Source organism: Babylonia areolata, chromosome 33, assembly GCF_041734735.1.
Source record: "Babylonia areolata isolate BAREFJ2019XMU chromosome 33, ASM4173473v1, whole genome shotgun sequence".
Taxonomy (NCBI): domain Eukaryota; kingdom Metazoa; phylum Mollusca; class Gastropoda; order Neogastropoda; family Buccinidae; genus Babylonia; species Babylonia areolata.
The window spans coordinates 387,501-400,000 of record NC_134908.1 but is presented as its reverse complement, the minus strand read 5'-3'; positions in this window follow the sequence as shown (position 1 = coordinate 400,000).

Genomic DNA, 12,500 nt, shown 5'->3' with positions numbered 1-12,500 from the left:
CTGGGTGAGCTGTGTTGTGATCAACACGGAAACAGGTGAAACAACAAGGACAGGTGAAACAACATGGACAGGTGTAAAGAAGGCTGTAATCCTGGGTGAGAGGTGTTGTGATCAACACGGAAACAGGTGAAACAACAAGGACAGGTGAAACAACAAGGACAGGTGTAAAGAAGGCTGTAATCCTGGGTGAGTTGTGTTGTGATCAACACGGAAACAGGTGAAACAACATGGACAGGTGAAACAACAAGGACAGGTGTAAAGAAGGCTGTAATCCTGGGTGAGAGGTGTTGTGATCAACACGGAAACAGGTGAAACAACAAGGACAGGTGTAAAGAAGGCTGTAATCCTGGGTGATCTGTGTTGTGATCAACACGGAAACAGGTGAAACAACATGGACAGGTGAAACAACAAGGACAGGTGTAAAGAAGGCTGTAATCCTGGGTGATCTGTGTTGTGATCAACACGGAAACAGGTGAAACAACAAGGACAGGTGTAAAGAAGGCTGTAATCCTGGGTGAGAGGTGTTGTGATCAACACGGAAACAGGTGAAACAACATGGACAGGTGAAACAACAAGGACAGGTGTAAAGAAGGCTGTAATCCTGGGTGATCTGTGTTGTGATCAACACGGAAACAGGTGAAACAACAAGGACAGGTGTACAGAAAGAAAACCCCACACCAAGTGAAAAGGAGTCAATCCAAACAAAACGTTGCAACTGGAAGGCCAGTTCGGTCACTTAGGTCATGCTCAGTCTATGTAATATTTAACAAGGTGAAAATATTGTCAAATATAGTCAATAACATAAACAGACCAGTTCCGTCACTTAGGTCATGCTCAGTCTATGTAATATTTAACAAGGTGAAAATATTGTCAAATATAGTCAATAACATAAACAGACCAATTCCGTCACTTAGGTCATGCTCAGTCTATGTAATATTTAACAAGGTGAAAATATTGTCAAATATAGTCAATAACATAAACAGACCAATTCGGTCACTTAGGTCATGCTCAGTCTATGTAATATTTAACAAGGTGAAAATATTGTCAAATATAGTCAATAACATAAACAGACCAATTCCGTCACTTAGGTCATGCTCAGTCTATGTAATATTTAACAAGTTGAAAATATTGTCAAATATAGTCAATAACATAAACAGACCAATTCAGTCACATATGTCATGCTCAGTCTATGTAACATTTAACAATAACATAAACAGACCCATTCACACACGTTTTCTCTCAGTCGGCCATGTAATATTCAAATCAATTTGAAAACACTCTCAAATATAAACAATAACGTAAGCAGACAAATTTACACACATCTTTCCCAGTCCAATGTAAAATCTAAATCAAGTTTAAAACATTGTCAACCGGGAATTTACTTTTAACATAGCAATTCACACATGCCTAGTGCAGTCCTGGTAACATTTTTAATCAAGTTTTAAAACATATCGATTTCCTTCACGAACTGAAAGGCAGCGACCAGTATAGGACATGTGGAAACAAGTTTGGCCTTCATGGAGCCAGCAGTAAACTATGCCAAAAATGAAATTAACTGATCTGAAATAAAATGAAAATAAAATAAAATAAACTCTTTGTGTGTGATATCATGCAGTCAGTCAGAAGAGAGTATATGGGGGAACATTCCGGAACGTGACGTCTATTTCCCTGGGGAAAAACAACAACAAAACATTTACTGAACAGCGTACCAGTTATACCCACACAGGTGGGGTTTACTCCGTGAAGTTGACTCGTTTGTATCCATGCTGGTGGACAGAGCTTTCGGACTGAGTGCACGGCTCCCTGCCTTATATATTCCTTGTGTCACTCAGTGTTTGGTCAAAGGACTTCTGTCAAGGGCTTATAAACAGATTCCTAAATCTATCTAAACGTCCGTGACTTTGATCAAAGACGGCTTGCTAGTGATGGCTCTCTTTCGGAGCCTCTGACATGGGAGGCAATTCACACTAAGCTTCATGGGAGATAATTTACATTGGGCTTCACAGACATCTAAGCGGCTTTTTTCTTTCCTTCAGCGCTTTATGGAAGACTGTTTGAAACGTGTTCAGTTTGGGAAACAACAGGACATGTCATGACAGTTTCTTCTCGTTTCAATTTTTTTCTGGGCTTTGTTGTTGTTAGTTGTTTGTTTTTTCAGCATTTTCATGGAAATCAAGACTTTCGTTGTCGTTGTTGTAGTTCTTGCTGCTGCTGCTGTGAACGGCAGTTGAAGAGCCTCGACTCGCCATCAGTGGCCGAGGGATTAGTTGTGAGGTTTCTCCCGGCCCAGGAAGCCGGACAGCAGAAGGCAGACGGCCCCGGTGAGAGCCAGCAGTGCAGCAGCCACGGAGAGGTAGAGGGAAAACCCCAAACTCTCACTGCCCGTCTCCACCAGGAAGATGATGAAGGCCGTCACGATGCTGCCAGCTGGGGACAGGGACACCAACACTGTGTTACCTTCAGCGTGCCGGGCCTTCACGCACATACATGTGCATGCATGCACACAGACACAGACACACAGATACAGACATTGACACACAGATACACACACAGACACAGAGACACAGGCAAACAGAGAAACAGACAGAGACAGAGACACACACACTCACACACGCACGTACGCACACACCCCCCCCCCCTCCACACGCACCCCCCATATCCCCAACCCCACTACCCCCCTCACCCCCCACACACACAAACACATTTTTATTTTTCCTTAATTTTCACTGACTCCATTACAGTGGGTTGTAAGGAATACCCAGGTATTCGTACACTCCCCGGACAGAGAGACAGACAGACAGACAGAGGTAGAACAAACGAGCATTGTCACTTACAAACCCAAACATGCCTATCGTTAAACATACCCATCATAACACAAGTTACTGCTATCTCTTGACACTGCATGTTTCAGACAGACAGACAGACAGATAGATAGATAGACAAACAGACAGACAGACAGATAGATGCATACATACGTGCATACATACATACACACTGTCTTGTTTTGCTACAAAATAAAATAAGTTTCTAAGCGTCTTTCCTCGCCCGAAGCCTTGACTACAATGAAGGCCAGGACGGCAGCAGAAAGGGAGACAACTCTCTCCCTGACTCTGATTATTTACCTGCAATGAAGGACAGGGCGGTAGCAGAAAGGGAGACAACTCTCTCCCTGACTCTGATTATTTACCTGCAATGAAGGACAGGGCGGCAGCAGGAAGGGAGACAACTCTCTCCCTGACTCTGATTATTTACCTGCAATGAAGGCCAGGACGGCAGCAGAAAGGGAGACAACTCTCTCCCTGACTATCAGTGATTATTTACCTGCAATGAAGGACAGGACGGCAGCAGAAAGGGAGACAACTCTCTCCCTGACTATGATTATTTACCTGCAATGAAGGCCAGGACTGCAGCAGGAAGGGAGACAACTCTCTCCCTGACTCTGATTATTTACCTGCAATGAAGGACAGGACGGCAGCAGAAAGGGAGACAAGTCTCTCCTTGACTCTGATTATTTACCTGCAATGAAGGACAGGACAGCAGCAGAAAGGGAGACAAGTCTCTCCCTGACTATGGTTATTTACCTGCAATGAAGGAGAGGACGGCAGCAGAAAGGGAGACAAGTCTCTCCTTGACTCTGATTATTTACCTGCAATGAAGGCCAGGACGGTAGCAGAAAGGGAGACAACTCTCTCCTTGACTCTGATTATTTACCTGCAATGAAGGCCAGGACGGTAGCAGAAAGGGAGACAACTCTCTCCCTGACTCTGATTATTTACCTGCAATGAAGGACAGGACGGCAGCAGAAAGGGAGACAAGTCTCTCCTTGACTCTGATTATTTACCTGCAATGAAGGCCAGGACAGCAGCAGAAAGGGAGACAACTCTCTCCTTGACTATCAGTGATTATTTACCTGCAATGAAGGCCAGGACGGCAGCAGAAAGGGAGACAAGTCTCTCCTTGACTCTGATTATTTACCTGCAATGAAGGCCAGGACGGTAGCAGAAAGGGAGACAACTCTCTCCTTGACTCTGATTATTTACCTGCAATGAAGGCCAGGACGGTAGCAGAAAGGGAGACAACTCTCTCCCTGACTCTGATTATTTACCTGCAATGAAGGACAGGACGGCAGCAGAAAGGGAGACAAGTCTCTCCTTGACTCTGATTATTTACCTGCAATGAAGGCCAGGACGGTAGCAGAAAGGGAGACAACTCTCTCCCTGACTCTGATTATTTACCTGCAATGAAGGACAGGACGGCAGCAGAAAGGGAGACAAGTCTCTCCCTGACTCTGATTATTTACCTGCAATGAAGGACAGGGCGGCAGCAGAAAGGGAGACAACTCTCTCCCTGACTATCAGTGATTATTTACCTGCAATGAAGGCCAGGACGGCAGCAGAAAGGGAGACAAGTCTCTCCCTGACTATCAGTGATTATTTACCTGCAATGAAGGCCAGGACGGCAGCAGAAAGGGAGACAAGTCTCTCCCTGACTATCAGTGATTATTTACCTGCAATGAAGGCCAGGACGGCAGCAGAAAGGGAGACAACTCTCTCCCTGACTATGATTATTTACCTGCAATGAAGGACAGGGCGGCAGCAGGAAGGGAGACAAGTCTCTCCCTGACTATGATTATTTACCTGCAATGAAGGACAGGACGGCAGCAGAAAGGGAGACAACTCTCTCCCTGACTCTGATTATTTACCTGCAATGAAGGCCAGGACGGCAGCAGAAAGGGAGACAAGTCTCTCCCTGACTCTGATTATTTACCTGCAATGAAGGCCAGGACGGCAGCAGAAAGGGAGACAAGTCTCTCCCTGACTATCAGTGATTATTTACCTGCAATGAAGGCCAGGACGGCAGCAGAAAGGGAGACAAGTCTCTCCTTGACGCAGATGAAGACCAAGCCAACGCTGCAAGACATGGCGGCCAGCAGCACACCCAGAATGTTAAACCCTCGGCTGGCCTGGAATGCATCTGCACACACCGGCAGGACAAATCAAATCAAAGTGGATCGAATCAAACCAAATCAAACTATCCATGTTAGCTATGACCCAGCCAACCCCACACACCGGGGTCACTTCAGGAAGGGGCAGACCAGAAGAATCTTGGTCAAAGTCCACTTACATGAGATAATTATAAGAGGCTGATTCAAAACTGGTCAGGATTTCGTGTTGAAAACCAGTCAGGCATTAAAACCAGTTGAAAAGAACGCTGAATACTGTTAAAAAGTCAATTAAAACAACGTAAAAAAATAATTTCACTCACATATCGTACAGTCCATATTGAGTTTAAATCATGATGAAAAATATTTTTAAAAAGTAACAACAACAACAACAATAATAAAATGAAACAAGTTGAAGAAAACCCTGAATAATGTATAAAGGTCAAGCACAACAACGTAATACACACCTACTCATCCACATCTCGCCGAGTGCACGTAAAATCTAAACCACTAAACCATGATAACATTATTGAAAAATAACGAGAAAGGACCAGTTCATCCAAGTCTGTTTCAATCCAGGTTAAGTTCGTCTCAAGCTAGAAACACAGAATACTCCCAGAGCTGAAAATGAGTAGGTCTATCCAGGAGGGGGGGGAGGGGGAGTGGAGGTTGTTGTGATGGTGAGTCTATGCATAGCGGCAGCAGTCGTAGTATTACAATACAATACAATACAATACAATACAATACAATACAATACTTATAATATTTCATACAATAGAGCTGCTGCTGCTGCTACTACCACTACTACTACTACTACTACTACTACTACTACTACTGCTGCTGCCACTTCTACTATTATTACTGGTGCTGCTGTCACTACTACTATTTCAACTGCTGCTACTACTACTACTATTACTACTGCTGCTGCCATTACTATTACTATGCTTATTACTACTACTACATCTACTGCTACAACTAAACCACTTAACTACTACTGCTACTGCTACTACCACTACTACCAGCACAGCCACCACCACCACTAGTGTGCAGTCATGAAAGATGCATGATGGACGAACATCTCCCTCCCCTGCTGGTCCCGCCCACCTGTCAAGATGGAGTCAGGAAGTCCGGAACAGCTGTCGGACACGCAGTACTGCCAGAAGCCGTAACTGACAGATCCGGACGCCACCCACTCCTTGGTGGCCACGCCCACCACCTGTAAGGTCAAGGCCACGACTAGGCAGCACAGACCAATGATAGCGAGCGCCGGGGGTTTTCCAGGGGAGACTACTGCCGCTGACTTTTGCATTGTTGTGAGGGGGCCAGGGAGGCACAGAGGGAATCAAGAAGACGTGGACTTCTGAAATACAATATGAAACAGTCAGAATATTTAGTTTTAGTGAACACACACACACACACACACACACACACACACACACACACACACACACACTTGAGTCCCTGCATCAACGCATGAAGTGTGGCGGAGGTCCCCCATACCAAGTTGCTGGCGTGGACTGGTGCTGACATCACACACACTTTGCAACAGACATTTAATCTGGGTCCTCTTTACCGACGACATCTGCTTCCTCGTTCAACACAACAACAACAACAACAGCTACAACAACAACTACAAGAACAACAGCAACAACAACAATAACAAACAACAACAGCGGCAACAGCAGCAACAACAACAACAAATAACAACAGCTACAACAACAATAACAACAACGACAACTGACAACAGCAGCAACAACAACAACAAACAACATCAACAAAGAAACAAAAACAAACAACAACAACAATGACAACAACAGCGACAACAACAAACACAACAAACAACAACAGCTACAACAACAACAAAAAACAGCAGCAACAACTATAACAAATAACAGCAGCTACAATAACAAAAAACAACAGTTACAATAACAACAACAACCGCGAACAAATAACAACAGCAGCAACAACAACAAACAACAGCAACAGCAACAAACAATAGCAACAGCAACAAACAATAGCAACAGCAACAAACAATAGCAACAACAACAACAAACAACGACAACAACAACAAACAGCAACAACAAAACAAACAACGGCAACGACAACAATGACAACGACAACAACAAACACAAACAACAACTACAAGAACAACAACAACATCAGCAACAAGTCGGTTGCACGAAGGAGAACGCTTTCTGTAATATCTGTTTTAGTTGGCATCAGTTCCTCTCCCAGATCCAGATATTTATGATGCCACTGTTCAAGATGTATATTGCTGATGAGTCGGGGACTAACAGTCAATGTCAAAAAGGCCTTAATAGTCAGGCCTCTGACCCATAACAACAGGAGTGACTAACATTTTCAAGAAGGACGTTGTGCTTTAATTCAAATATTCTTGAGACGTTCTCCCAGTTCTGAGTCAAAGTGTTCTGTACATAAACAAAGAATATTTTGTCAATGTGTCTGCGTTTTCACAAGTTAGAATCAAAGAAAGCTTGACGAATGACGGATCTATCTATAATATTAATTTTAGTTGGTATCAGTTTCTTTTCCACATCCTGATATTCATGACAAACGATGAGAAGACTACTACTACTACTGCTGCTACTACTTCTACTACTACTAATAATGATAATAATGATAATAGTAATAAAAATAATAATGATGATGATGCAGGTGAACTTCAATATCATAATATTCTAAAAAGTAAAATACAACACTACTACTACTACTACTACTACTACTACTACTACTAATAATAATAATAATAAACAGGCGAACGATATCACAACAATCTAACAATACCAACAACAACAACGTAAAGAAAATCAATGGAATTCAATTAAATAAATCACTTAACTTACGGTAAAACGATACTTTTCGCACACATACAGCACCCCCTAGCGAGCGAAGAGAAAATCGTCAGCTAACTGCTGGCCCTGACAGACCGGGGTACAACGCCTGAGCAGTACTCAACGTCTTGAAAAAACAACAACATTTGTCACAACCCCCCACTTAGAGCCGTCTGTCTATCGCACTAATAGCATCCACCATCTGAACAAACATACTGGCCATAATCCTGCACTGAGGGTCGTCTGTCTGATTATACCAAACAGAACGAATTATCCAAGGGAGCTTACCTGCGCACTTTCTGTTCTGTTCAGTTGAGTGACTGTTTCGGGTCATGCTCACATGTTTTCTTTGACGATTTTACGGTGCGCTGTTGTTAGTGCTTCTGGCCAGTTCTGCCTGAGCAACGCTCGCTGCTGGAGTAGTGGCTGCTGTAGTATCAGCAGTGGACCAGTGCTGGAAACAGGTGGGGGGTTGGCCCCGCCCACCCACAGGGTTCACAGAGGGGGTGAGGGTAGGTGAGAGGGATAGGACAGAGAGAGACAGGGAAGGTGAAAGAGAGAGAGACGAGAAAGACATAGAGCAGGGAGAGAGAGGGGAGGGAGGGAGAAAGAGACAGACAGAAAAGAAAGAAAGAGAAGATGAGAAAGAGAGGGGGAAGAGAGAGGGGGGAGAGGGAGAGGGAGATAGAGAGGGGGTGAGAGAGAGGGACAGAGAGGGAGGGAGGGAGAGAGAGGTGGATGAAATGAGAAAGAGAGGTTAGAAAGAGAGAAAGAAGGGAAAGAGATAGAGAGATGAGAAACACAGCACACACACACACACACACACACACACACACACACACACAGATGGGAAAGGAGACTGACTGACTACTGAGAGACTCGCGGAGAGATAGGCATCGCGCTGGCACACACATGACTCCCCCCCCCAGCCCCACCACCACCACCACTACCACGCCACCCACCTTCCCCACACCTTGAAGGAAAGTTAAACAGGACCACCCAAGACTTTGTGTTTTCACCTGTCTCTTCAACCTATATAATCTTCTGTGTTTCCACCTGTCTCTTCAACCTATATAATCTGTGTTTCCACCTGTCTCTTCAACCTATATAATCTGTGTTTCCACCTGTCTCTTCAACCTATATAATCTGTGTTTTCACCTGTCTCTTCAACCTATATAATCTGCGTTTCCACCTGTCTCTTCAACCTATATAATCTGTGATTCCACCTGTCTCTTCAACCTATATAATCTGTGTTTTCACCTGTCTCTTCAACCTATATAATCTTCTGTGTTTTCACCTGTCTCTTCAACCTATATAATCTGTGTTTCCACCTGTCTCTTCAACCTATATAATCTGTGTTTCCACCTGTCTCTTCAACCTATATAATCTGTGTTTTCACCTGTCTCTTCAACCTATATAATCTGTGTTTTCACCTGTCTCTTCAACCTATATAATCTTCTGTGTTTTCACCTGTCTCTTCAACCTATATAATCTGTCTTTCCACCTGTCTCTTCAACCTATATAATCTTCTGTGTTTCCACCTGTCTCTTCAACCTATATAATCTGTGTTTCCACCTGTCTCTTCAACCTATATAATCTGTGTTTTCACCTGTCTCTTCAACCTATATAATCTTCTGTGTTTCCACCTGTCTCTTCAACCTATATAATCTGTGTTTTCACCTGTCTCTTCAACCTATATAATCTTCTGTGTTTTCACCTGTCTCTTCAACCTATATAATCTGTCTTTCCACCTGTCTCTTCAACCTATATAATCTGTGTTTTCACCTGTCTCTTCAACCTATATAATCTGTGTTTCCACCTGCCTCTTCAACCTATATAATCTGTCTTTCCACCTGTCTCTTCAACCTATATAATCTGTGTTTTCACCTGTCTCTTCAACCTATATAATCTGTGTTTCCACCTGTCTCTTCAACCTATATAATCTGTGTTTCCACCTGTCTCTTCAACCTATATAATCTTCTGATCAAACAGTCACGCGCCGCTGACCTGCAAGTGGACCGTAGAGTTCATTGCGCATGTTCCTCTATTTCTTCTTCTCCATCAGCTGTCTGTCTGTCTGTCTGTCTGTCTGTCTGTCGGTCCGTGTGTCGGTTTCTCTTAGGTCTTTTCTGGATAGCTATCTAAGTCTGAGCCTGAGCCTGAGCCTGAGTATCTGTGTGTGTGTGTGTGTGTGTGTGTGTGTGTGTGTGTGTGTGTGTGTGTGTGTTTCTGTGACGGGACAAAGCGCATGTAACACTGGAAATGACCAGCATTCACAATCGAACAGACACCCCCACCTCATCCCCGCTACACCCCCCAAAGGCCAACCAGCCCCCCAAGGCTGCAGATCAGATCAGTTCAGTTCAGTTACTCAAGGAGGCGTCACTGCGTTGGGACAAATCCATATACGCTACACCACATCTGCCAAGCAGATGCCTGACCACTAGCGTAACCTAAACTAAGAGCTAGTGCAATCCTGCAGTCCTAGTTTGAGAGTCACAAAAAGACTGAGTTGTAAGCCAGAACTGATGGCCCCCACAAAGGACTGATCTATAATGACTTCCCGCTGTAGTGGAGAAAGCCAGAACTGATGCCCCCCACAAAGATGTCCCTGAGTTCCCTGATGTAAGTTGTTGGCCGAGCAAAGCGTCGTCGTGTTTGGACAAGGGCCAGCCCCCCGTTGCAGGCAGCACAGTCGCGCTCTCGTCTGTCGAACGCCGCGTTCTAGTCGCAATCCGGCGGGTTCCTGGGCGGTTGGCCGCAAGCCGCTTCACTGCTTCCTGTCGGCCGGGCTAACCTGGAGGCTGTGGCGAGGGGGGGGGTTCAAACTGGTGGCTGTGGAGGGGCGGCGAGGGATTCAACCTGGAGCTGTGAGCGAGGCGCGGGTTCAAACCCTGGAGGCGTGGCCAGGACGCGCGGTTTCAAATCCTGGAAGGCCTGTGCGAGGGCGCGGCGGGGTTCAAACCCTGGAGGCTAGGCGAGGGCGGTGCCTTTCAAATCCGGGAGTCGCGTACATTGCACCTGTTATAGGGTGACAGTGTGGGCCTCAGGGAAGGTAGGGTGGTGTGCGTGCGTAGTTGTGGTGGGAGGGGGGCCAAAAGTGATACTGATCTATAATGACATCCCGCTGTAGTGGAGAAAGCCAGGACTGACCTGAGTGGTGTGCAGAATGTCCCTGAGTTCCCTGATGTAGTTGTTGGCCAGCAGCAGCGTGTCGTGTTTGGACAGAGGGCCACGCCCCCCGTGCAGGCAGCACAGCGCGCTCCGCAGTCTGTCGAATGCCGCGTTCAGTCCGCACATCCGGCGGCGTTCTCGGGCGTTGGCCGCAAGCCGCTTCACTCGCTTCCTGTCGGCCCGGGGTTCAAATCCTGGAGGCTGTGGCGAGGGGCGGTCCCTTTCTGTCTGGGGTTCAAACCCTGGAGGCTGTGGCGAGGGGCGGCGGGGTTCAAATCCTGGAGGCTGTGGCGAGGGGCGGCGGGGTTCAAATCCTGGAGGCTGTGGCGAGGGACGGCGGGGTTCAAATCCTGGAGGCTGTGGCGAGGGGCGGCGGGGTTCAAACCCTGGAGGCTGTGGCGAGGGGCGGTCCCTTTCTATCCGGGAGCGCGACATTGGGCACCTGTTATAGGGTGACAGTGGTGGGCTCAGGGAAGGTAGTGGTGGTGGTGGGGGTGGAGTGTGTGGTGGGGAGGGGGGCTCAAAGTGATCGGGGAGGGGGTGGGGAACGTGTTTCTTCTCCATCCTCCGTGAGGGATGAGGGATGAGGAACAATGGAACGGTCCAGCCGACAGTGGCACACTGCTGGTGAGGACGATGAGGGATGAGGAGTCGAGTAGCAGTATCAGTATCAGTAGCTCAAGGAGGCGTCACTGCGTTCGGTCAAATCCACATACGCTATACCACATCTGCCAAGCAGATGCCTGACCAGCAGCGTAACCCAACGCGCTTAGTCAGGCCTTGAGAAGAAAAAAAAAAGCCAAAACTCTCTGTTAGCTCAGCTCAGCTCACCTCACTACCGGACAGTGGCACTCTACTGGTGAGGACGATGAGGGATGAGGAAGAAAGGTGAGGACGATGAGGGATGCAGACGGGTGGAGCTCATCACGGAGCTGACAGCAACAGCCTGACACTTGCAATGCCTTGGTCAGCTGCTGTTTGGGTTTTGGTTTTGTCTTGCTAATGCCCAAGTTGTGTCAACGCGTTGAACGTCGTCCTGGGGGTTTGTTAGGTCAGCTGTTCACAGCACACAGTCGTTGTGGCACATGTTATCATGTTATCTGTGTTGGATTTTCCCCTGTATTTTGCTACTGTCTTTTCATCCGTTTTTATTGTTGTTTGTTTGTTTTTGTTTTTTTCCTTTTCCCTTTGTCTTTTCCCCCAATATTTGTTCCTGTCTTTCCCTCCCCTGTCTTTCCCTCCCCCTGTCTTTCCCTCCCCCTGTCTTTTTTCCTGTCTTTCCCTCCCCCTGTCTTTCTTTCCTCCTTGTTTTTCTTCGCTGTCCTTGTCAAGAAGGGCAGACCACTCACAGTGCACAGGAAGGGACTGAACTCTGGCGTATATGACCAGGGCCTAACTGGTGGTCATTACCTGAGCTTCACTTTATCCTGGAGCACGTGGAAGCTGTCCATGGTGCTGACTTTGGCTCGTCATACTTCCTTCTCTGTCAATGTTGCTGACTTTGGCTCGTCATACTTCCTTCTCTGTCAGTG